Genomic DNA, 25,055 nt, shown 5'->3' with positions numbered 1-25,055 from the left:
GGGTGCTGCTGGAGAACGTTCTGGGGGTTGGGTGTTACTGTGAGAAAACCAACGCATCATTAGAACATGTTCTTATGCAGTTCTCAACTCGTACTGAAAAACTTAGTGCAAGGGACATTATTCAGTTTTATTAACATATAAGTGCAGAGTCCCCCCCCCCCCAAAAACAAACAAAAAAACAAACAAAAAATACCACATTGCTTTTCATGAAGTAAAAGGAAAAAAAATAAATCGAAGTTCAGTTTTAATGATTTTCTTTTCTTTTTTATTTTTAGGTTATTCTTTCTGGCTCAAAAAGCCCTATCCTCCCCCATTGATTTCGCCCCCTAGGTACAAGGGCCAACTGTTCTTTCTGGTGGGCAGACAGCTTTCCATCATTAGTCTCTGCATTTCGTTTAAAATCATATGACCCAGTTGGAACCAAGAGGACTATGATTCTTTCCTAAGAGGTTTGAGGGAGATAAAGTTGTAAAATTAGATCCTCTCCCCTTTCAGAGGCTCTATGGGAATGAGGAATATGTTTTGAATTCTTCTCTGTAAGCACAAAAGGGAACCACAGTGGACTTCCAACCTGACTAGTTTCAGCCTAACTGCCTTCCTGTTTTTTGTTTTTTTTTTACCTGTCATGACTTATCCAGAACAGTGGTTCTCAAACTCGAATGAGCAGCAGAATCACCTTGGAGGGCTTATGAAAACACAGATTGCTGGGTTTCACTCCCCAAGTGTCTGATTCAGCAGGTTTGGGGTGGGGCCCTGATAATTTGCATTTCTACCAATGCCCAGGCGGTAATAGTCTGGGGAAACACAAATTTAAAGTCAAATGAGGAATACCATCTTCTTTCTTTCAGCCATGTCAGTAAAGTTCTATGATTTTATGTTCAAACTTTCTAAAAAAACAAAAACAAAAACAAAAACCTTTCTTTTTAAGGGCAGTTTTAGGTTGAGAAATAGAGAAATTACCATGAGAAATACAGGCCTTTCGGCAATGGTTTTCGCCTCTGGGTACATCAGAATTATCTGGGGGAACTTTTTTTTTTAAAGATCACTGCTGGATCCCAGCCCCAGAGATAACTCATTTAGTTGGTTTGGGTTAGCTTTTATCACTTTTTTAGGTGATTCGTCCAACTGTGCTCTGAACCCAATGAGACTGTTAATAGTGTCAGGTTTCCTTTTATAATCAGCTTATTTTCTTGAGCGTCTTTGGAACACAGCCTGAGCAGCACCTCCTATACTTTCCACCATAAGCTCTCTGGTGCCACCTCCTGTTTTCCAAAAAATGTCCTCTTGTATAGCCTTCAGAGCTCACCGCACCCTTAGTGTCCAGGGGACAGAGTGTGGTGATGCCCACCCCACCTCCACTTGCCCCCACTGTCTTTCAGGTGAGTCCAACTACTAACACAGGAAAACAAATCAGCGCTCCCTGGGACAGCTTGGTGTAGGCCAGTAACCAACCGCCAGCCCGGACAGGTTTCCGGGTATTTTGATAAAAGGGTATGCAATTTAGGTGAGCAGTTTAAGGCCGTGATTACAACAGTCAAAAGTGCCTCATAGTTTCGATGCAACTAACTCAGATATTAGGGAGCATCACACAGCTCGAGTGTTAGATTTTCATAACCAAACATTTGGTTCTCTTGTCCTTTCCTCAGATTCTCTCAATGACAAGATGAGACCTCTTCTAACATAAAGATGATTCTACCCTAAAATTTTCTGGCCCAAGGCCTTTAATACTACTGCTTAACATTTAACAAAATATCATCCTGATTTTTTTCTGTTTCCATTTTTGTGTCTCATACGGTGTGCACATAGCTCTTAGAGAAACTGTCTTCTCATTTTACTTTCAGTGCCCTAAAGGGAAAGGGGCTTGAGATATTCATTTCATGTGTGTTTCCTGAAAGGCAAAACTTTATTAGGAAGACAGTAATAATATTCCCGTTCTTGCATGGCCATTACTGTATTGTGACACTCAGACTAGACTAAAAAGCATAGAGTCAGAGTCATTTCAGATGATAGATCACATTCACAACCAATTAATATGTGGTAGGGAATAGAAATCACTGACTTTTCTCTTGGCTTTGAGCTTACTGTGGAGAGATTAGGTTTTTTTTGGCTACCCTCAGGAACTGCTCAGCTTTGCTTATGATTCTACATTCCCTACCAGGGGACTTGTTTTTGATACACTATATGGAAATCTTTTGAAAGTTGATGCATATGGAAATCTTTTGGTCTGTGCACATGGATTTAACTTCATAAGAGGACCAGAAACTAGAGAGCAGTATCCAAATAAATTTATCCAGCGAGATGATAAAAACTGAAAGATTTTACATTTTGAACACACTATTCAACCTACCAGAGACCTACCTATTGGCCTGCCTTGTAGATTTTTTTACTAATTGTCCTAGATATACCAGCTGTGAAACAGGATTTAAAGATGGGGGACCTCTTCATGTCTTACCGAAGTATGTTCCAGGATGTAAGAGATGCTGTCGACTGGGTTCATTACAAGGGTTTCCTTGTAAGGAAAAGACAGTTGAAAATCTTGAGAAGTATGTAGTCAAAGATGGAAAACTGCCTTTGCTTTTGAGCCGAATGAAAGAAGTAGGGAAAGTGTTTCTTGCCACCAACAGTAACTATAAATATACAGATAAAATTATGACTTACCTGTTTGATTTCCCACATGGCCCCAAGCCTGGGAGTTCCCATCGACCATGGCAGTCCTACTTTGACCGATTTTGGTGGATGCACAGAAGCCACTCTTTTGGAGAAGGCACTGTACTGTGTCAGGTGGATACTAAAACTGGCAAGCTGAAAATTGGTACCTACACAGAGCCCTTACAGCATGGCATCGTCTACTCAGGAGGTTCATCAGATACAGTCTGTGATCTCTTGGGAGCCAAGGGCAAAGATATTTAGTATATTGGAGATCACATTTTTGGAGGCATTTTATTTATTTTTTTTAAGTTTTATTTATTATTTATGATAGTCACACACAAAAAGAAAGAGAGGCAGAGACACAGGCAGAGGGAGAAGCAGGCTCCATGCACCGGGAGCCTGACGTGGGATTCAATCCCGGGTCTTTTGGAGGCATTTTAAAATCAAAGAAATGGCAAGGGTGGCGAACTTTCTTGGTGATTCCTGAATTTGCACAGGAGCTGCATGTCTGGACTATTAAGAGTGCACTTTTCGAAGAGCTTCAGAGCTTGGATATTTTCTTGGCTGAACTCTACAAGCATCTTGACAGCAGCAGCAATGAGCGCCCAGACATTAGTTCCATTCAGAGACGTATTAAGAAAGTAACTCATGACATGGACATGTGCTATGGGATGATGGGAAGCCAGTTTCACAGTGGCTCCCAACAGACCCTCTTTGCCAGTCAGGTGATGCAATATGCTGATCTCTATGCAGCATCTTTCATCAACCTGCTGTATTATCCATTCAGCTACCTCTTCAGAGCTGATCATGTCTTGATGCCTCATGAATCAATGGTGGAACACACACATGTAGATATCAATGAGATGGAGTCCCCTCTTGCCACCTGGAACCGCACATCAGTTGATTTCAAAGATACCGACTATAAGCGGCACCAGTTGACCCGGTCGATTAGTGAGATTAAACCCCCCAACCTCTTCTCACTGGCCCCCAGGAAATTATATACTGCCATGATGAAGATGATGATGAGGAAGAGGAACAGGAAGAAGAATAAGGAGGAAAACCAAAACTGAGCATCCATTAAACAAGTCTGGCAGGACTCACAGGAGCAGAGGATGGGTTCTAGTGGTGGCTAGGGAGCTCCATCAAAGGTATATCTGGAAAGTTTCTGAAGACTTTAAAATATTTTAATCATAGAGAGATACTTCTTAGTTTTGTTTGCACTCTTTGCAGATGGTTCAAATTGTAATGGAGTCTGTATTGAAAGAAAGTAAGGGTAAAGCTGGGCTGAACTGCATACAGATGGCTCCAAGGTGGCTTGTGACACTGTTTCCTTGTCTTGTTACATCCTCAGTATGTATTGGCTACACCAGGGGTGGTGAAGAGTCTCAGAGTGGAGCAAGGGTGATGGGAAGAGGTGATCCAAAAATGATGTTATGTTACAAATTGTGCTCTTACTCCAAAGTCCATCCTGAATTTTTCCATGCATTACACAGTATTATATATCAGTGGAGAAATATATTGTTCTCATTATCAAATGTAGTCTGTTCAGGTCAGGGTTCCTTTTATGAGCTTTCAAGTGTCCTCTACTCCTGTGGGCAAACTAGGGGCTGCAGTGGCCTTGCACAAGGGTTTGCTTTGCTGAGGACTGGTCTGGAATGCACTGCAGTGATTCTGTTTTGAGGTAAAAGTCTTCATCTCTTCTTATATTTTTTTGATAGCAGAGGTGCTTATTATCCAAAAACCATCTTTTTCTCATCTGGGATGAATCTGTAGAAAGAATTTAAGCTGAAAGAGGACAAAGGAACAAGCTCTGTGAAAAGGAAAAGGAGGAACTTCCTTCTTTCATTAGAGCATAACTGAGTGAACTTCTTAGTGTGGGCTAGTGTGGCTCATGCTCCCAGAGTCCCAGCCTTCTCTGTCCTTTAGGGTGGATTGCTATAGTACAAAGTCAAGCTTTAGAGGATGGGAAAAGGGTGAAGTCAGAACCTCCCTAAAGCAGAGGGCACAATCAGTGTGAATAAATTCACTTCAGAATCCCAAGAGAAATCACTTCTTGTTTTGAACAAGAATGGATCATTACTGTGTACTAAAGTGCAGTCAGAGTGGCTACAGCAGTTCCAGCATAGTGTAGACTTGTACTTTACCCTTCCTATATTCCTTCCATTCTTACTGGTGAACACAGATGGTAGATTTAGCTGCTCTAGAATTCAATAAAGTATAATATTTCTAAAATAAAAAAAAAGAAAAGAAAAAAGAAATAACTGACTTTTGCAATGTGCCAGGCACCATGTTAGGTGCTTTATGATGAATCTGGTATGAATTAGGAGAATGGAATTCAGAAGAGTAAGACATCTTGCCTGAGGTTAGCAGGTAGAGTCAGACTATCCTAGGTAGTCGTTACAAGCGAAGGCCTTGGAGGCAGGATCACTGTGGTATTACCAGCATCTAGAACTATGCCTGGCCTGCAGGCACTCAATAAATACCTTTCAAATGACAGAATGAGTAAAATGAATCTGACTCCAGAGTCCATGTTATCATTCCATAGATATTACCGTGCAAACGACTGGCCTCGGAGGAAACATCTAAATCTTGACTAAGGGGCTGTGGAAAAGTTAGGTACATGCCACCCAGACTCTACCAGATAACAGGCAGGACCACCCCCATCTTTAGCTTGACACATGCCTGAAGCAATTACACGAGTCTGTGGCTCAGCTTTCTGAACAGAGATAGGGCAAAGGCAGGGAAGAAATTTGCAATTTCCGTAGTAAATCCCAGTCCTCAGTGTTGAGCTCTGAGTATGCCCATTCTCTGGCATTTAGCCTGTCTATTATACACAGCCAGCAAGATCACTAACGTGCAATAACGGAAACTGACCACCATGAAAACATAGCAAGGAAATTTCATACATCAGATCAATAGGAATCTAATTTAAAGCTTTAAGATTGATGCTTTTTTTCTTGTCCATTTACTATATATCATTCCTTCCCATACTATTAAATGTGCAATTTTTGTTGTAAAGTATAACCCCAAGTCATTAAGTCATTATAATTATTAAGCAAGGCACTCATAATCATCATCGAATCATAAGCCTCCATAATCAGAATAGTCCTGTATCTGACATGACTTTAATTTATAAAGTGTCTCACTGATAAATTTAAATGTTGTGACAAACTGATAATCAGCTACATGCAGATGTAACTATATTTTAAGTATTAACAGAACAGGCTTCTCTTTAAATAAATTAAAAATATTAACGGTGGCTGTGCTAGTTCTTCTGCACAGCAGATTGGTGTCCTTCATAAATTATTTAAGGTGTTAGCTTATAAATATATTCATAGGATTTTAGAACCCTGATTGACAATCACGGATGAAATATTATCTTTAAATATTGGGTATGATCCCAAAAGAAAAGACTGATCTGGTTAAAGTGTTTAGATGTGTGGATTTGTGTGTGCCAGGTGTGAGCAAATATGTGTGACCAAAAATGGCCTAGCAGCCATCATGGAGGGTTCACCCTATTGTACCAGCCTGGAGGCTGTGGTTTTTAATCACTGAGTGACTTTATACATATTCTTTAAAATGCTTCCACAGTGATAACTTGGTTGTTGATTACCTAATCAGCTAGAGACAAGGCAAGAAAGTACCAGGTATTCATTTTTAAAACGCCATTCTAAGACATACCACCATGTACAGCCTACAAGTGAGTCAGAAAGGAAGGGAACTAAGAGTTTTTAGGCTCTCTTACTGGAATACTTGGTTTCAGTACTGTCGCATATTTATAAAATATAGTTATTCCCCAATGAAGCTTTCCGAAATCACCTAAATGTGTATAGGTGTGCATTCAGAGAGAAGTGGGGAGGTGGAGAAACAGAGAAAGAGAGAAAGATGAGAGAAGAGGCATAGATAGAATCTGGGGGCAGAGTTTCTAGGATTTCTTAGCCTGAGTAAAATGCTCACTCCTGTATTAAAGCACCTCTTAGGTGATGGGTACAGACACATGAGGAAGGTTTTTACTTTTCTTGGTACTCATCCTCATTACCTACCTCCTCCTCCATCTATTTACACATTTCTGAATCCCTAGGTGTTTTCATTCCCAAGCGGTATACCTTCTGTAGGACCTACAGAGAAGAGCAGATCAGGAAGTCAGGGCAGCTGTGTATAATGCAGCCATGCTGCCATGTTTCTGTACGGTGGTTAACACTAAGGGATGGCTCAAAAGAGCCTTCAACTCCCATCTTTATCAGCCCCCCACCAAGCTAGCTCAAATATATGTATGTTAATTTAAGTAAAAATTGTGAGCTTGCTACACAAACTCAACTTTAAGACAAGTTCCCAGGCACCTTTACCAACGAGACCAGCACCCTTAAGATTTTACTATACAAATATTCTGGAACAGCCACTACATGTGTCATCCAGTGCATTTGGATTCAACTCACTCTGTGACAAGTGAACAATTACTTATCCCATTTGTGGAGCCCAAGGACAGAGGGACAAATCCAGAAAAAGGAAACTTTATTGCCTCTTAGAATCAAGAAGAAAATCCTATTCCTTGAACTGTAATCTCCTAGTATGATAGAAAACACAACATTCTGAACTGAACCTGGGATGTATTTAGAGACATCTTCACTTCCAGAGCTATTAAGTTATTCAGTACCTTTTGAGGAAGGAAACATTTTTAAAAGAAACAATGAGGTTAAGAAAAGTGCTAATACAAGGAAATGATGTGAGCTGAATCTTAAAAGGGAAGTTGGTGTTCTCTGAGTGGCAGTCAGGTGCAGGGAAGGGAAGGTAGTAATAAACTCAAAGCAGAGGGGTCAAGGTGCAAAGGCATGGGAATGGAGAAGGTGTGCTTCCATGAAAGCAGGAACTAAGTCGGCCACATCCAACATTGTATCCCCAGAGCTTAACACAGCTGCTGGTAACAGGAAGCACTCTCCATACATTTGAACATTAAATGAACAAATCAATTAACTACCGGTAGGACAGTGTAGCTAATGGAGAGGAGTGATGTGATGTGTGTGAAACAATAAATCTGAGAGAGACGTACGGCCAGATTATGATCATTCCTGTAGACCAAGCTCTGAATATTCAGAAATAAGGAGGAAAGACAGAAAGAAGGAGGCCTTTGGGAAATTTTTAAGTGGACAGGGGACATGACCACATTTGCATTTTAGAAAACCACTATGGGAGCTATGTAAAGGACGAATTAGAGACTGGGAAACCAAGTAGAGAAGATTGACATAATCCAGGTATAGATGATGAAACCTAATTGGTTTTTTATTTTTTTATTTTTTGTTTTTATTGAAGTTTGATTTGCCAACATATAGTAACACCCAGTGCTCATCCCATCAAGTGCCCTCCTCAGCGCCTGTCCCTCAGTTACCTCATCCCCCCATCCACCTCCCCTCACACAATCCTTTGTTTGTTTCCCAGAGTTAGGAGTCTCTCATGGTTTGTCTCCCTCTCTAATTTTCCCCACTCAGTTCCCCTCTTTTCCCTTATGGTCCCTTTCACTATTTCTTATATTACCCATATGAGTGAAATCATATGATGATTGTCCTTCTCCAATTGACTTATTTCACTCAGCATAATACCCTCCAGTTCCATCCACGTCGAAGTAAATGGTGGGTATTTGTCGTTTCTAATGGCTGAGTAATATTCCATTGTATGTGTGGACCACATCTTCTTTATCCATTCATCTGTCACTGGACATCTGGGCTCCTTCCACAGTTTGGCTATTGTGGACAGTGCTATTATGAACATTGGGGTGCAGGTGTCCCAGTGTTTCACTACATCTGCATCTTTGGGGTAAATCCCCAGCAGTGCAATTGTTGGGTCATAGGGCAATTCTACTTTTAACTTTTTGAGGAACCTCCACACAGTTTTCCAGAGGGGCTGTACCAGTTTGCATTCCCACCAACAGTGCAAGAGGGTTCCCTTTTCTCCACATCCTCTCCAACATTTGTTGTCTCCTGTCCTGTTAATTTTAGCCATTCTCACTGGTGTGAGGTGGTATCCCATTGTGGTTTTTATTTGTATTTCCCCGATGGCAAGTGATGTGGAGCATTTTTCATGTGCTTGTTGGCCATGTTTATGTCTTCTTTGGTGAAATTGCTGTTCATGTCTTCTGCGCATTTCATGATTGGTTTGTTTGTTTCTTGGGTGTTGAGTTTCATAAGTTCTTTATAGATCTTGGATACTAGCCCTTTATCTCCTGTCATTTGCAAATACCTTCTCCCACTCTGTAGTTTGTCTGTTAGTTTTGTTGATTGTTTCCTTTGCTGTGCAGAAGCTTTTTAGTTATTTTTGCTTTGGTTTCTTTTGCCTTCATAGATGCATCTTGCAAAAAGTTGCTGTTGCAAAAAAAAAAAAAAAAAAAAAAAGTTGCTGTTGCCACATTCAAAAAGGGTGTTGGCTGTGTCCTCCTTTAGGATTCTGACGGATTGCTGTCTCACATTTATATCTTTCATCCATTTTGAGTTTATCTTTGTGTATGGTATAAGAGAATGATCCAGTTTCATCCTTCTGCATGTGGCTGTCCAATTTTCCCAACACCATTTATCAAATAGACTCTCCTTTTTCCAGTGGATATTCTTTCCTGCTTTGTTGAATATTAGTTGACAATAGAGTTGAGGGCCCATTTCTGTGTTCTCTATTCTGTTCCATTGATGAAAACCAGCTGCAAAAAGCAACAGTAAAGACAGGAGAGATGGATTCTAGAGACAACGTGAAGGCAGGATTAATAAGGTTTGGTGACCAGCAGACATGGGCATGAGGAAATGGAAGGGATGCTTGAGTGTCTGGAGGTACCATTTACTACACTCACAAAGAGGGACACCAGGTCTGGGAGAAAGAAAATGAGTTTCATTTTAGACATATTGAGGGATTGAAGGAACATCAGAGGGGAGATGACCAGCAGGCGGTCAGGAATTCTGTCAGGTCTGGGAGGGGGAAATGTTGATTCATGTCTAAGAGAGCATTAACCACTGACTGAGATCCTGCTTATTCATTCACTCCACAAATATCTAGCTGCCTCCTCAACATCTTCACTTATCTAAAACATACATCAAATTCAACATGGCTCAAACTAAATTCTTTTCTTTTAAAAACTTTATTTATTTATTCATGAGAGACACAGAGAGCGAGAGAGGCAGAGACACAGGCAGAGGGAGAAGCAGGCTCTATTCAGGGAGCCTGACGTGGGACTCACTCCTGAGACTCCAGGATCACACCCCAGGCCGAAGGCAGGTGCTAAACCCGCTGAGCCACTCAGGGGTCCCTAAATTCCTGATATTCTCTGGAAAACTTCACTGGCAGCCATCCCCGTATCTCATTTGAGGGAAACTGCATCTTCCTAGTTGCTCAGGCCAAAAATCATGAATGCCTGTGTCCTTGATGTCTCTCTGCCTCTCATAACTCCAATTCCAATGCCAGCACATCCTGTTGGATGTACCCTCAGCACATATCCAGAAACGTGGTGCCTCCTCACCTCATCCACTGCGGCTCCTCTGATACAATTCACCATTATCTCCGGTCCGTATTACTGCAGTGGCCTCTCAACTGGTCTCCTGACTCCACCTTCTCCCTCTCAGGCTTTTCTCACTGTAGCCGCCAGAGAGATCCTATTAAGATGGAAGACCTGACTTCATCTCTCCTGCTACTCTCCCACCAAGCTCCTTGGATTCCAAACCCAAGAGGCCTTTCTCACTGTTCCCAGTTCATAGCAGCATTCGCCTACCTCTTGCCCCTTGTACTTGCATTCTGTTCCGAAGGATACTCCTTCCCAAGGTAGCTACATCTTTCATCTTCTTCTCATCCTTTCATAAATCTCACTTTCTTTTGGGGAGTCTCCTTTAACTCCTTATTTAAAAGTATACTTCCCCAACATCTTTCCCTGATTTTTACCTACAGTACCTATAGTGATTCTGTATTTCATTTATTTTATATATTGTCTTTTTGTTCCATCAGAATGCAGAGAAGTTCCATGAAGAGAAGGATTTTTACTTTGATGAGTAATTTTTCCCCCGGTATATATGATAGCACTTGACTAGAATATTCTATTCTACAGGTAGAATATCTCCATATTCCATCTCAATCAGTCAATAAATAGTTGCTGGAAGGAAGGACGGATAGACTGAAGCTGTATGTGCTGGGCATTGTTTTAATTATGGACAGAATTATAATATACATGTCCCTGCCCTCCTTGCAGTCTTTTGGCAGAAACAAGACACATTCCCATGCAAAAAGTTAAGGAACTGTACAAATGCATGCTGGAGGCATCTATAATACTATTGTGTTCTTTAGGCTCTTATGAACTTACGTCTGTGAAAGACTAGAGTGACACCCTCTGTTCTCAGATTTCTGTTTGCTCCACTTAAGGACAACATTGGCCACAAGGCAGACATTTCTTTACTAAGCTCAGCAAAACTTCGTATGTTTTTCAGACATAAAATAAAATTGTGAAATAGCATGTACCATCAAGCTACATATACACCACTTTGTTCTATAGTCATTTATCTTACCTTCTTTTTGTTTGATAGACTTGTTAGAGGAAAGCACTTTGTCAGGTGAATATTGAGACATTTATAATTGAACAGTTCTTTTTATTTGGGTTTCCCTTTAAATCCTTGTCAGTTGAATATAAGAGACTCTTCGCATAAGATTCTTGCATTTCATTCCTGCTTCTACTTTCAACCTTCATATTTCTCATCTTTAGTCCTCAAAAATTGAAATATGGTAGCAATTGAGTAAAAACAAAGCAGCAGATCTCTGGTTTGGAGAGTCTGTCAGTTTATCTGTTGTATAAAGTATGGTGATAAATGTACATTCTTCAAGTACATGACAGTAACTGTATAGTAAACATACACTGTGGTAAGAAACATCCAGCAGAGGCCTAGATTTAATCTCTATAATGTATTCATGTAATAAGTTATTCATTCATTTATTAATTCAAATCTGTAAATATTTATTCACTATGTGCCACTGATGGGCAAGGTGTTATTGATGAATGAATGACTAAGACATAGCTGTCTAGGTGGCAAGAAAGACATTGCAAGCTGAATACAAAGAGAAAGCTGTCTTAATGGGAGGTGCCTAAGGTGCAATAGGGATACAAAGAGATCGTCACATGAGAGACCTGTTACTGCTTTCCTTGCCAACTAAAGGTGGAATGAGGGATCCCTGGGTGGCGCAGCGGTTTGGCGCCTGCCTTTGGCCCAGGGCGCGATCCTGGAGACCCGGGATCGAATCCCACGTCGGGCTCCCGGTGCATGGAGCCTGCTTCTCCCTCCCTCTACCTATGTCTCTGCCTCTCTCTCTCTCTCTCTCTCTCTCTCTCTCTGTATGACTCTCATAAATAAATAATAAAAAAATTAAAAAAAAAAAATAAAGGTGGAATGAACTGACCTTCTCTTCATGGAAACAACAGCCAAAGGTTATTTCACTTTCTATGAGTTTTGTGGTTTTTTCCCTTCTTAATAGGACAACCAAGGAAAGGACATCAAAATTTATTTATTAAGCACAATCTTTGCCATGAAATTGTGTTTGAGAGAGATGCAAAAAAGAAACAAAACAGATTTATAGACTTCAAGGATCTTGAGAAGTACAGATAAGTATATAAATCAATGTATAATTAAGTATTGTTTACATGTCTTAGTGGAGTAGATCAGGGTCTCTCAACCTTCATGAATCCCTTCAGGCATCTTGCTATAAAGTACAGATTAAAATTCAGCAGGTCTGAGGTGGGGCCCTGAGATTCTATGGCTCCAACCATCTCCCAGCCAGTGTCAATGCTGCTCATCATTTGACAACACATTTAGTGACAAAGATAGAAACAAAAAAGGGCCCAACAACTTTCGAGATGCGGACTTAAATATCTAGGAAAATACATCTCAAAAAGATGAGACAGGAATCAGGCCCTGAATGAAAAGGATCAGAAGAAACAGACTAGAGGAAAAAAAGAAGTAAACTGAGTAACCAAAGCAAAACAGCGGAAGATACATTCTGGGAGAGTGAACAGAAGACTTTTCACAGTGCAAAGAATTCCTATGGGGGAGTATTAGACAATACAGATGGGATGATCAGTTGGATCATACTGCGGGAGGCTTTGTCTGCCAAGCTGCAGACTAAGGGATTTATCCTATGATCAAATGGACACCAATGGAATTTGGAGGTGGGAGGAGAGTAACATAATTCACTTTACATTTTAGAAACATTAATCAGGTAAGTATTATTACTCTAGTTTAAGGATGAGGCAGCAGATGCACTGGCTTAGAAATACAGTGATGGAAATAGAAAGAAAAGAATCTGTGCAAGGTGAAAGGCTCTAAAGAAAGATGCAATCTTTGCCAAAAAGCCTCTAGATCCTCCAGTGGACATGGTAAACACTTTAAAGGAAGAATTGATAAGACTCAACGAATAAACTACGAAGAATGAAGAAGTTGAAGACCACAATGACTCAAACCTCAATAATAGAATGGCCATTAAAACAAATGATTGAAAAGAGGCTAAGTTTGGTGAAGGAATAGAGTTTGGATTTAGCTATTGGAAGTTTAAAGTGATAGCAGAACTTCACATGGAGACTTCCAGCAAACTGTTATTACCCTGAGGTAGAGATCGGGGGAGTAGTTATCACTACAGACAAAGACACTGGAAAAGTCAGAAGTGGTGATGATGAAAACAGTGAGGCACACTGATGAAAACAGTGTGTCTAGGCCCCCAAGACACACACTGGAGAGATCGGGGGAGTAGTTATCACTACAGACAAAGACACTGGAAAAGTCAGAAGTGGTGATGATGAAAACAGTGAGGCACACTGATGAAAACAGTGTGTCTAGGCCCCCAAGACACACACTGGAGAGGGCTGAAAGCAGAGGGCCAAAGACTAGACTTACAGGTATGTCCTTATTTAAGGAACAGAAAGACAAATGAAAAAAAAAATTTTTTTGTCTTTGAAATTTTTCAGTTTCAAAGTCCATTATCAGGGTAGTGTCGACACTGAACCATACCTTTTGACCCATAGGACTGTTGACTTTGGGAATGTCTGAATACATTTGTATTCCCTTCTTAGCATAGTCAATGCTAGGCTTTTCCTGATGTGTTTTCAGAAGGCATGAGATCTAGCCCATTTTATATCCTAGCCACTCTGTGGCCTCGTCACCAGTCAAAAAGGATAAAAATACTACAGTACTGTAAGCCTCCCAGGTGTTATTAAAAAAATGAAATTAAGAAAATTTTTAAATCATAAATTTCAATGAAGCCTTCTCTAACTCATGAAGAGTAAAGTAATTTATATGCCATCCTCAAGCTATGCTCAACTTAGATTACCAGGAGAAAAGACAAACAGACTTATTTTCCTAACTTAAAGTAACCACATCGAGGTTTTTAAATCGTATTCACCAGATTTTATCGAGGGCTTGTGGTATGCTCAGTACTGTGACGGCAGCACACCAGATACAGAGTTAAAATCAGCATGGGGCCTGATTCGGATCTGGTAAGAAAGAAGAGAAACAGAAGTCGCGAATGATAAAACATGAATCAATATGTTACAAATGCCATAAGACCTAAGTGAACCGAGTCCAAGTGATGCTAAATTTCTGGCTAAGGGAGAGAGGAAGAAGGCCCTGAATTAGGGTAAAACTGTGACAGATGGAGAGGAAAGGAAGGGCATCCCATGCAGGCCCAGGGGGAAGAAAGCACAGACAGGGCTTGGACAATGGCAGGGAGCACAGTTAGCCTGGAACATGGAACAATTAGGGGAGCAGCAGGAGACAGATTGTGAAGGGCACAGATGCCAGGCCAAGGAGTCGGGACTTTGTTCTGTGGACAGTGAAGCATGATGAAGGCAACAAAGGACCTAGAACAAAGTAACACAATGGGAACCCTACTTAAGGTGGTTCAGCAAAAAGGGTGGGCTTTAGGGGACAAAGAATGGAGATAGTAGGATGAGCAAAATAGACGGATATTTCTAAGTCGCTCATTAAAGCAGAGGACAGCAGTATTCTATGAAAACCGCCACAGGCATCTCCTTACCCCGAAAATTAATTTCAACAGGAACATGGAATTCACCCCGCTCTTTTCCTAATAATCTGTGTTTTAGAGTTGAATATGAAGTTCCAAAATAGATACACTGGGCATGGAAGCCAGGAAGACTGGCCAGGACAGAAAGCCACGTGCCAGCTCCAGGGAGTCAGGGCAGAAAGGTGAGGGGTAGCGCAGCAGAAGCGGTGATTCTCACCTGCTGGGGACCGTAGGTTCCTTGGAGACTGCACGTAGTTCATATACATGTGAAATCCTGCATGCAGTTTCGGGGGTTCCTGGATCCCTTGAGCTCTATACATGAGCACAGACACTCATATTAAGAAATCTCTGAGCTGGAAAAGACAAAATTAAGGATGCCCCAGAAGCACCATAAGAAGGGGCATCTAAAAACCCACAATTACAGAAGTTGAGATTACCTACCCCAGATGTTTCCAGTGAGGCTCCCTGCTAGAATCACCTGGGGTTATTCCCATGGCACATTCAGACCTTTTGGAGGCAGGATTCGAAAATCTGAAATTTTAACTAACTGAGGTCATTTTGAAATCTCTAATCTAAGTTTCTGTGGGCTATAAACCCTTTGTAGGCAGATGGGACACTCTGCTGTTTCTAAAGACCTTAGTAGAGATCCTTTGATATGTCACTATGGGGTGGAACACTGTGGAGCTGAACCACTTAAACCTGACCTTCTCAGTGCAGCTTTATTCGTGACTTTCACTTCATCTCTCACACAACATGGCCACCGTGCCCTCTTAGAAGACAACCATTACTTCCTTCAGCCTTTCCCACTCCCAACCTTCCCACTGTGCTTGTAGTTATAGTTTCCAGCCCCATCATCATCATCATCATCATCATCATCATCATCATCATGGCTCTTGACTTCTCAGGGCTTACTGCTAATCTCAGCATCCTAGAGGCTATCTCTTGAGAATGAGGCATTCTACTGGATACCCTCCTCCAATTCCAGGGTGACTCATTCAGAAAGCCCCAGGGATCAGGAAATAGGTAGATTCCCTTAACTGACCCTTGACCTCTACATTATTTCCCCGCCCATTTCTCTGGCTCTGCGGAAGCAATGGAATAGCTAAAGACCAAAGGGCTAAAGAATAAGAAGGCAGGCGATTTAAAGCAAGCCTCTGCTGTCCAGCATTCCTGGGGTATTTCGGGAAGGGACCCTATGGCAGAGTCGAGCTTTCTTATTCAGCAGCCAAGCTGAGCCACTTTGGAGTGCTGGGGACCAAGAAGGCTCACCACAACCTCAAAGAGTCAAAAGTGAAAATGTGAGGATCGAGCAAATTCCTTGACTTCGTACCTCTTAGCTTTGGGTTTTCTTGGGTAGGTGGGTGGGGTGCCAGTGGCTAGCCGGGTCTGGTTTGTTCGGAACGGAAGAGTGCAGGTGGCTGCACCTAGGAAGCAGCAGACACCGAGAGACACTGTCTTCACATGGTTCCAAATGCTTTAGGTTTCCCAACCGCTTAAAAGTGGCTCATGCTTGCACCTCAGCCTTCCAGAATATCATATATTATTCTGTTCCTGATGTAGAGGAAAGAGAAAGGATGGGAAGTCAGGCAGGTGAGTGACATGAGTCACTTGCCATGTGCCTTTGCATCTCTTACTCTCCCAAGAGCTTCTTTTTTGTGTGGATTTTCTTTTGTTTGTTTGCTGTTTTGGTGAAATGGGCATAATTACCCCATATCCTTATCAGGTTGTTGTGGATCTTAATGTGATCCATGATACAAAGCATCTAGCACAGTGTCTGGCTCAGAAGCAGCACTCAGTGTCATTTCCGTGCCCATCCTCAGCTCCATCATCCAGATCACTGGTTCCTCAGTTTACATTGCAAGGTGCTAGGACTTAGAATCTACCCCTGAATATATCCATACCTACAAGTCCAGAGCATAATCCAACGATAAGAAGCTAGGTGATTAAAAAAAAAAAAAAAAAAAAAAAAGAAGAAGCTAGGTGATTCACTTAACCACTTAACACTTCAGTTTCTTCTCTTAAAATGATGGGTTTGTATGAACCCCCCCCCACCCCCCGCCTCCAGCTCTTCCCCTCACTGGTTCTTCACAAGAGGTAAACCAACCCTATCTGAGTTATTACTGTGCAACACATGCGGCTACAGCTGTGTCCTAGGTTGAAACCACAGAAAACAGCCCACTAAAAATTAAAACAGAAGGGAAAGTATTTAAGGATAAACAGCAGGAGACCTAACCATTACAGCCGGGTAGAAAGATACAGAGAAGAGAGATAATGCTAAACTACTAAACTACAACTGAAGTGAAGGGGGAAATTACAGCAACAAAAGGCATTACCAGCCCAAAGGCTAACAGATCCTGTGATGTGAGACAAAATGTCATTTCCAAAGGTTTGTAATAATTGTGCTTCTGCAAGATTTGTAATTACAAACATGAATAATCCTCGGCATGTATCAGTTCTAAAGATAGAGGCTGTTATTCTGTTCCAGATGAAGAGCTAAAGAATAATCTCACACCGGTTGGTACATGACAAGGCAGTAACAACCAGACAATTAGGACAATGCATCAGCAGAATTGGAGTCGCAATACCCCGTATCCAGATGCTGAATCCATCAGCAAGGAAAGGACATCATCACCACATGAGTGTCAGAAGTCTCCAGATAAAAGGAAAGTGTATCACGCAAAGGATGAGGACATTACTGCACAGAGTAGACCAGTCACCACTTCGCTCCTACCTGAATAAACTCTCAAAGGTGACAAAGGATAGTTTTATTTTTAAAAGGCAGCCAAGAAAAATATTTTTAAGTGAGGGCGATGGTGGATAGAAAATGTAGGGGCGCCTGCATGCCTTCAGCTCCGGTCACGATCCTGGGGTCCTGGGATGGAGCCCTGCGTCAGGCTTCTTGCTCAGCGGAGAGTCGGCTGCTCCCTCTCCCTCTGCCCCTCCCTGCAGGCTCGTACTCGCTCTCTCGCTCTCTCTCTCTCAAAGAAATCTTTTTAAAAAAATTATTTTTAATGTAAATCCCTTAATGTTGAATTACTGGTTTGCCTGTGAACGCTATGTTTTGTTGGGCTTCTCTATGGTTTATAACATTTACTGCTTATAGTAGGCGATCAGCAAACCAGATAAATTTAAGAGACGAGGAGTTAGATTGCTTTCAGGTGGAGTCATCCTTGGACCTGCTTGCTTTCTTTCTCTTGCATCCCACCTATACTTTGTCAGGAAATCTGTCGACCCTGCCTTCAAAGCATATCCAGGATGGAAACTACTTCTCAGTACCATCACCACCACCCAGAACTAGGACTGTGGGCTCCCTACACCTCTCCTTACCCCTCGGTAGTCTATTCCCCAAAATGGCAGCCAGAGTGATGGTTTCCACTCTTCTGCTCAAAACCCTTCAGTGGCTCCCCATTTCACTTGGAGCAAAAGCCAAAATCCTTCTTCATTGGCTTGTAAGGCCCACAGGGCTTCCTCTTCATCTGCCCTCCTGTTCCTCACTGCCGTCACAGTAGTCTTTCTTCTCCCACACTCCAGGAGGAAGCTCCCAACTTGGAAATTTTGCATTGACCATTGCTTCTGCCGGGAAGTTTCTTCCCTAAATATCCATCACACATTCTCACTTCACATGAGAGTGTACTCACATTGCACCTTTTCAATGAGGTGAAACCTAACCACCCTTAAAATTATAGTTGGCTACTCACATCTTTGATCTGCTGTTCCTGTGACTCCCTGGTTCCTTCATCTTTCTCTGCTTATCACCTTCTGACATCCTTATTGAGTTTCTTATTTTTTATCATTTGCTTTTTTGTCTCTTCATACTAGGGGGCAGGGACCTTTGTTTTGTTCTCCAGTATAAACCAAATGCCTAGAACAGTGTCTGGTACACAGTAGATGTTTATAATTATTTGGAAAATGAATGAGTAAATATAACAGAAAATCCAACTCAAACTGGCTTTAACCAAAAGGAAATACTGTCCCATATAACTGGAAGTTCAGAGGTGTGTGGGGACGTCAGGAGAAGCTCTGCTTCCCTGTGATTCTTCTAGGTCAGTTATTTCATCGGGCTGAAAATGAAATGGTTGCACAAGTTCTAGGACAAATTTGGGGTGGCCCAGGCCAGAGCAGGTGGACAGGATAGAGGATGACTCTTTGAGATTATCTTTTAAGAGTGAAGACACTTTAGCTAGAAGCCCCAGCAGACTTCTGCTAGCATCTGATTGGCCCAAATTGAACCAGTCTTTATTGTCAGGGGGATGATGTGCAATGCTTTGCCTCCCTGGGAAGAGGGATGGAAAAAGCAGAATGGATTTAGCTAAGACTAATCAAAACCCACGTCAACCACATGGTCACCTCACAATGGGGGAGAAGTGCGATAGATAGATAAACCTAGTGTCTACTTCTCAAAATTAACCAGATAAGATAAACAGGCAAACAGAAGGAATTGAGGAAAAGATTTGGTCAAAATAGAGATACTGGAAAACTGAACATTCTGAAAGCATCTCAATTGATTTTACTGGTGGTGATGCTCTGAATTCAGTAGCATATGAGCTTAATGACATTTTGGACTTGCCTGGGAGTATTGGAAGTGTTTTCGTGAACTGCACAGAAGCCCTGCTCGTGTGTGACAGTCTCACGCCATCCCTGCTGATCCATATTCACACAGTAAATATGTTTAGGAGTGAATATGAAATAAATTTGTTATTGATTCTGTTTTCACTGAAAACCAAATATAACAAATATTCTATACTCTTACAGTTTGTAGATGGAGAAAAGGTGACTGAAATATATAAACACTCTTTACTTGTTAAATGCATGATGTGGGATGAGATGGAGATGTATGGGACGTAGAATATGAGATTTCTGCAGTTTTGCTTCTGCATAAAACACACAGAAAAGCTTATCACTCCTGCTGATTTCCAGTCAATGATCATTCCTCCCGGGATTTGGCAAGAGTCTATCTCTGTTATCTGTTGAAAAAAGTCATAGAGAATGGGAAAAACTTCTCTAATCAAATTGGAAAGCTAAACAGAATTTCTGAGGGAGGAGTGATTAAGAAGAAAGTTTTAGACATAGTTTGTATGCACAATTGCAGGCAAACAGTGGGCAGATTATAACAGGATTATATCTATTCATACTGTGAGTGGGACTTCATGGAAATAATTTATTAGCAGATTCCTATACATAAACTCCCATGCAAGTGATACAGTGGAGATCTTAATCTCTTAAATCCATATAGCAAAAGAAGAATTTGAAATTTTTAACTCCAAAATTATTTCATTCTATTCTTTGGCTCTCTGGGTCATTTTGGAGTCTTTTGTTTGTTTGTTTTCTTATCAGTCAGAGGGAACAGAGTAAGGATAGGGACACCAGTTTTTTAAATTGTTACTACATTTCTTAGATTGCAGGTATATATAAGTATATATGTATATATGTATGTGTATATATACTTATATATATATACAATTGTGTTAGACAAAATAATGACCTCCAAAGATACATATGTCCTAATCCCCATATCCTATAAGTATGTTAAGTAACTTGACAAAAATGTATTAAAGTTGCAGATGGAAATAAGTCTGTTAAACAGTTGACTTTAAAATAAGGATATATTCAGGGCACCTGGGTGGCCCAGTCAGTTAAGCATTTGCCTTTGGCCCAGGTTATCCTGGGGTTATCCCGGGGACCTGGGAGCCCCATGACAGGTTCCCAGCTCAGCCGGCTTTTCCCTCTCCCTCTGCCCCTCCCTCCTGCTCATGCACCCACACACTCTTCCTCTCAAGTAAATAAATAAAATCTTTTTAAAAAATAAAATAAGGGGATTATTTTGGATTATCCCAGTGGTCCCAAAGTAATCACAAGGGTTCGTGAAAGTAAAAGAGAGTATAGGAAGAGGGAACCAGAGAGATGGCCCCATCAGCCTGAATTTGGTAGCTTTGAAGATGAAGGAAGATGGAGATAAGCCCAGGAAATCAGACAGACTCTAAAGAAGGAAAGTGTAAGGGAATGGCCCCTCTAGAGCCTCCAGAATAGAATACACCTTGCTGACTCCTTGATTTTGCCCAGTAAAATCCATGTCAGACTTCTGAACTGCAGAACTGTTAGAAAATAAATTTGTGTTGTTTTAGGCCATTAATTTTGTAGTAACTTGTTACAGCAGCCATAGAAAACTAATACAGCTATCGTTTCATAGAATCACATATTGCAAACAGAAAGGTATCGAAATAGCCTTGAGTCTGGAATGTTCTTAGATGCTTAACGAAATAGATTAAAAGCTAAACAGGATCCAGTCCAATCTGCCTTATCAAACCAGAGCACATTCCAGGAACTGAGCTTTGCTATCTGTTATGGACACTTCAAGAAAGTGTACTCCCCAATAATCACAAACCGGAAGACTGCTGAACAGAAAGTACCACTGTGAGAATGTAAAAGGAAACAAGAATTTTATTTGCCTCTCATACAGAGGCAGATTCTTATTTCTACATTCTCTATTTGCCTGAATATAAGAAATATTTGCCTTCTTTTAAGACTATGAAACTTCTTGATTTGAACTCTAGCATTTTGGGATGAGTTTTGGCGTTGTTTCTGACATTGACTTTCATATTTAAAGATAACTGATAGGGATCGTTACCTTTTGGGGTGCTTGATGCATAACCATTCCATGTATATTGAACAAACACTTATTTGTTCATTGCCCTAGGCAGTGGAGTACAATGGTGAATAGTCTACATTCAACCCTTGTCTTCCCAGAACTTAAAGTCTAGTGGCAACCGCAGACTCTTACGAAGGTCATCACAACACAGTGGGAAGCGCTCTAATAGAAGGACGCTTTGCTGAAGGGCACCTAACCCAGTCTTGACAAAGAGGAGGTGGTGAATAGCTGAAGGCAAGGATTTTTAGAGAAAGCAGTCCCTTTGGCACTGCCTTCATCACATGGCTGATTTATGTTTGCAGAGCCAGGCGTTGTTCTTCTGTCTCTTTCTCCTGCTCAATTTGAATCCCTTGCTCACCCTGTTCTTGGCTGTAGCATGGCATATTGGCCATTCAACACGTTGTTAAGGAGGAATTCAAAACATTCTTCAAAATTATGGCTCAGTATGTTTTTTAAACTACCCTACAGGTGTAGCTTTGGCTTTTCATTCTGAAACTTGCTATGCCACAGCTGGCCAAAAATCCGTTTGCTATCCTTTCCCTATTTTTATATCTTGCCCATCACATTTTGCTAATTCCTAACACAATAAAAATGGTATTTATCTTTAGGTTAAATATTTTATTTTTCTAGGTATAAAATAATACGAGTTCATTTTAGAAATTTGGGAAATTGTAGAAAAGAATAAAGAAATAGTATCTGTCACCATTTTTCTGTTGCCCTCAGTTTTTTTTATACGATCAATCCTCATTATTCACAAATTCCATATTTGCGAATTCACCTATTCAGTAAAACTTAATTGTAACCCCTGAACAAAACTCTCAGTGCTTTCTCAGTCAGTCAGGGGCCTGGGCACATGCCAAACAGCAAAAGTATTGAGGCCCACCACACACATTCCCAGCTGGAGATGCTGAGGTTGGGCAGGGTGATGCTCTGCCTTGTTTCAGCTCTCAGGCTGTAAACTAGTATCCTTTTTGTAGTCTACTTAGTGCCATGGTTTTGGGGTTTTTTTTTGCATTTTTGTGCTTTTTTTTGGTGATTTAACTGTTTAAGATGTCCCCCCAACCTCCAGCATAGTGCCAAAATGCTCTCTTGTGTTCCTAAGCACATGGAGAAAATGTGTGTTAGATAAGTTTTGTTCACACATAAGTTACATTGCTGTTGGCTGTGAGCTCAGTGTTAATGAGTCAACAATATATATTAAATAAGGTGTCTTTAAACGTAAACCCACATAAAACAATGGTATATATTGATCAGTTGGCGGAATCATTGTGACCAGAGGTTGTCTTTTCCCTCAGAGCAGTAATTCAGTATTGGCTAACTCCATATTCATAGGTATAGAACATAACTAGTGCAGATATTAAGAATCTACTGTATTTTCTTTATGCCAAAAAAGAAAAGAGAAACCATACCATATGTTCGTTTTTGTATCCTACCTTTTTTTTTCACTTAGCCTATATTCTGAACTTTTTTCAATGCTATTACATATTTTTAAGAAATGATCTTAATAATGTATTCAACCAAATGGATCTCCTTGATTTAGTTTCCCTCTTGCTAGATGTTAGGTTATTTCCAAAGATCATTCTTAAACCTAACGATTTCATGTTTTTCTTTCATTCATTCATTCAATAAATATTTATTGAGTACCAACTATATTTCAGGCCTCATGCATAAGGATGCAAAAATAAACAGGACGGATATCTATCCTCAGGAGTCTCTGTCCTCCTGAAGTCTGTATTCAGTTGAGAGGGACAGATAATAAACATTTACACAAATAATTCATTAGAATAGTAATAAATGCTAGCAGGGACAAGGACAGAAAGCTACAAAAGCACACAAGAAAGCCTGATCTTGATGAGGGAATAGTTCCCTAATAAGTGACATTTTCAACTAAGCCCTGAAAGAACTCAGAACCAAAATGTACTGCACTCCTACATGAGAGGTAGAGGGAGAGGGTTTTTCTTCTCTCCTCCTCACCGTTCCCACAGCACAAGCCAATGGTGCATCAGTAGACTTCACCCTCGTGGGCATGTGACCACCAGGGTCAGTCACCCATCTGGGTGCCTACCCACACCCAGTACCACTCGTTCTTCCACCCCCACCCCTAGAAGGAAGAAGGGTAGGGAAAGCATCAGGCTAGGCTAAAGGGTATGTCTGCCTGGATGGGATCTGGTACAGCAGACCCCACAGGACTAGGCTGGCAGAAGAGGGATGTAGGTGTATAATGTGTGAACACATCAGTAGTATTCAAGTCAAGAACCAATTAACACCATTAGTTGACCTCATTCCACACCTTAAAGACAGCATTACTTGAAGAGGTCCAAGTGTCCGCTTTGCCAGAAAATGTTTTACACCATTTTCTTTGTAAATATTTCTCCAAGAAGTGTGTACATGGAACTCGAAGCAACGTGAACATCAAGGAATTGAGATGTGCAAAGCTTAATTATTTGAGGATTATTGGGGAGTATCAGCCTGAATTATGTCAAGCAGAATTTAAAAGAAATGCAACTTGTACTTTCATAAGTGTTGACATCAAGTCTTAACTGCTAACTAGCCATTGCCACTAGAGGTCCCGCCTGCCCGACTTCAACAGATGAGCGTTCTTTTTAACTAGTCCCTGAGTGGTGTGATTTGTTAACACATACTACTTAAGTGCTTGGAAATACTTATTCTTTCAAAAAAAGATTAACTGCAGTAATCTTTGGCGCACCACGAATTTGCTTAGCAAATTCTCTCAGCACAAAAGAAACTTCAGCTAAATTGTTATCAATTCCGAAGCAGAAATACCCAAATTAGTATGCAATGCAAAAAGTTAACTTCTATCCTGAAGGCCTTGACATCCAGAATGCAAATTAATGGTGACTTATTTACCAGCTATACACTGTGATTCTCTAAAAACACTACAATGACAAGATATGCATTAATCCTAACAAGGTTCTCAAAAGCATCTTTATAGAAACTTCTGGGCTCAAATTAGCTGATGCTCACCTTAAGAGTGACAGTTGGAAGCCAATTTGGCACTTTACCCAGCTTTCTAACAGTCCCTAGGTGAAAAAGGGAAGAAAGATGTTAGTTACAAAATCAGCATCAGAGTTCATAAACATTTGCCTTTTTGTTTTCCGTGTAGTCTAGTTGAGATTCACTCTTTCCCAGAGTGTGTTAGAAAGAGCCCCCCCCCCCCCCCCCCACCACCACAACCTTCTCAGCAAGGTCTTCTTCACTCATTGCAAATGGCAAGCACACTTCCACTTTGCTCAATCCTTAGGTCTCCACGAAGAGCTCCATGTTCCATAACCTCACAAAAGGTTCATCCCCTGCTCTTCCTTTGTCAGTATCTTTAGCTGTCCTTCCAAGACATTGTTCAGGTTCTGTGACATGATCTATTCTTAGTGAACCCATGCTGGGGAGTCTTAAACCCTCACATTTTCATCCAAGTGACTCCATAGTTTGGCCTAAGTATAAATAACTGCAATTTGTATGTGCTTTCCCCACCAAGGATGGATTTTAACCTTTGCATTTGTAGGAAAAGCACTTATTCTGTCTCAGGTTTTCCTGAGCCCCTTTCTTTTTCTATCCATGACACTTGAAGCAGTGGTTCTCAGCCCTAGCTGCACATGAAAATCACCTGGGGAGCTTTTAAAAAGCACAGATGCCTGGACTTCATCCCATATCAACTGAATCAAAATTCCTGTGATTAGGGCATTGGTATTTTTTATAGCTCCCAGGTGAAATATCCAGCTAGGGT

The 25,055-nt window shown here is 41.0% G+C and overlaps 1 protein-coding gene and 1 pseudogene across 26 annotated transcripts in view; both read left to right on the top strand.

Moving 5' to 3' along the window:
- The window catches only part of LOC112930701 (cytosolic purine 5'-nucleotidase-like), a 39,676-nt pseudogene extending 30,339 nt beyond the window's left edge, over positions 1 to 9,337 (top strand).
- ANKS1B (ankyrin repeat and sterile alpha motif domain containing 1B) overlaps positions 1 to 25,055 on the top strand; it is a 1,023,959-nt gene that overhangs the window by 818,930 nt on the left and 179,974 nt on the right. The gene's annotated exons all lie outside the window — the stretch shown is intronic.

This window comes from Vulpes vulpes, chromosome 10, assembly GCF_048418805.1.
Source record: "Vulpes vulpes isolate BD-2025 chromosome 10, VulVul3, whole genome shotgun sequence".
Taxonomy (NCBI): domain Eukaryota; kingdom Metazoa; phylum Chordata; class Mammalia; order Carnivora; family Canidae; genus Vulpes; species Vulpes vulpes.
The sequence above is the reverse complement of the archived record's forward strand: the minus strand, read 5'-3'. Positions and strand labels throughout refer to the sequence as shown.